Source organism: Melanotaenia boesemani, chromosome 20, assembly GCF_017639745.1.
Source record: "Melanotaenia boesemani isolate fMelBoe1 chromosome 20, fMelBoe1.pri, whole genome shotgun sequence".
Lineage (NCBI taxonomy): Eukaryota > Metazoa > Chordata > Actinopteri > Atheriniformes > Melanotaeniidae > Melanotaenia > Melanotaenia boesemani.
Window position 1 is genome coordinate 7,541,728 of NC_055701.1, and position 2,069 is coordinate 7,543,796.

At 42.3% G+C, this 2,069-nt stretch overlaps 1 long non-coding RNA gene across 1 annotated transcript; it reads right to left on the minus strand.

Moving 5' to 3' along the window:
- Nucleotides 1-422: 422 nt before the first annotated feature.
- On the minus strand, nt 423-1,004 carry LOC121631352. Its single transcript, XR_006008724.1, has 2 exons — nt 575-1,004; nt 423-497 (listed from the first exon to the last, which is right to left on the minus strand). It is a non-coding gene; the product is annotated as an uncharacterized LOC121631352 (long non-coding RNA).
- Between the last annotated feature and the right edge of the window lie 1,065 nt (nt 1,005-2,069).

Here is a 2,069-nt window from a genome sequence, read left to right on the forward strand (position 1 = left end):
TCCTACACTGCTTTTCACATACTCAGCACCAGGAGAGAAACTAAAATGAATGGGAAAAAAAAGAAAGAAAGTAACCATTCAAAAAATAAAAAAGGCCTGAAAGGAGTAGAGAGAGGAAGGAAAAGAATCAGTCTTACATCACAGACTGCCACAGTGCAGACTGATCAGAGATACCTGCAAAACACCCTGTCATGTGTGTCTATTGTGTGTATTGATTAGTCCCAAGCCTTTGATTTTTATAGCGTAAAGTGTGTATGGTTTACCCAATCACTGACGAGAGGGGCAGCACACGGTAGCTTACAGAGACATCACAGTGTCTGTTAGTAGGTAAACATGATTACACACACTATGATAATGAATGTATGAACAAACATGCTGTCACAAACCCGGAGATTGGACTCAAAAGAATCAGGATTCCAGTGAAAGGTAAAAAGGAATTTATTTGAACAATGTAAATGTGCACTGGTGATCTATCCGGTCTCGTTCGGTCAGCTCTTCTGTGGGGGGTATGAGAACAGGTGTTAGAAGGCAGGGAGTCTGTGATAATGATGCAGGATGTTACAAATCCACGTACCGGGTGCTGTAGTGCAGTTTGGTGAGATCGTACAGGCAGAACCCGGGAAGCCGGACGGGGAGTCCACTGGAGTGGGTGGATAACTGCTGGGTAAAGAACAGGTTAGTGGGGGAATAACTGGCGGGGGTCAGGGTCTCCAACCCACGGAAGTGGGTGATAATGAATATCTCCGTCTGGGCAGAGTAGATTATTCCGTGATCCAAAATCCACATCCAAAAACCAGTCCAGGGGTCAATAATCCAGAAATCCAATAACAAACAGAGATACCAGTCAGGGGGCAGGCAGAGACGATAATCCAGGTCCAAAACAAGGTCAACAACAGGCAGGTAGGCAGGCAGACAGGTAGAACAACGGCTGGAAACGTGCAGGGTAGAACCAAGACGATCTGGCGAAGAAACGCTGTCACAGGCAGGTATTTAAAGGGCATCAAACAGGTGAAACGTATTACCAATCAGAGTGGGAAAATTAGGTTGCGTTCAGGGAGGCTGGGAAGTCCGACCGTTATCAGACGGATCATTACACATGCAGGTTTTTAGTGATACACACTTTTGGCTTAATCACCAGCAACAGAACCCAGGCAGGTGAGAAATACCGTGCTCCAGTGCACTATGGAACAAACTGATGGTGAAACTGCAGAGAATACTGTGATTTAGACAAACATGTGAAAAAGTGGTTGTTTTGCATTCACAGGCAGCGTATCCAGAGCTTTTCCAGCTCAGCAGGAAGAGTTAAAAGCTATAAGCTGACTTGCTGCATGCTGCAATTCCAAATCATTTTCCCGATGTCAGCTTTCCAGAAGCTGTCCTTCACAAAACAGAAAACACATGAAATTTTTTTTTTCTTTTTTTTTTCCCAAAAGAATGTTGTTACACCACATGGAGTTTTCTATTATTTACATTTCTGTTGTTATAATGTTGTGATGTGAAAGGTAATATTTGATTTGGCATGAATGTCTCACATTTAACGGAATTTCTTTTGGTTTTTATTCTATGCCGTTGGTGTTGCAGTTCACCGTTTGTCCAGATTTTGCGGGTTGCAGGGTCAGAGTTGCCGTGGAGATAGGGACATTCCCCCACCAAGTTTTGTTTTTATAAATCCCGAAAGTTAACTATAATTGGCGTACACTGGTTCTCTTTATAAATGCGCCCCCTGAACTGGAAGTTATATCTGAAGGGGTGCTCTGTCCTTCCAAAAATGCTTAATAGAGCTCATTTACAGTAGAACACGTAGTTGATGATGTGTTGATCACCTCATCAAGGAACTTCAACGTCATGAAAATTTCTGTAAAGCTCTGGGAGTTTTAGTGTTAACCAACATTTAATGAGTGCTAGTAAATGTTAAGCAAGATATTTATGTTAAATTAACTGTCCTTGCCCTCCCTCCAATGAAGAAGGTAAGCATTACTGTGTTCAAGGACATGCCGGTTAGCATCATTACAGAGTCTGTGGGAATTTCTTTCTTTTCACCATTTCAAAAAAATAAAATGAAACATTTT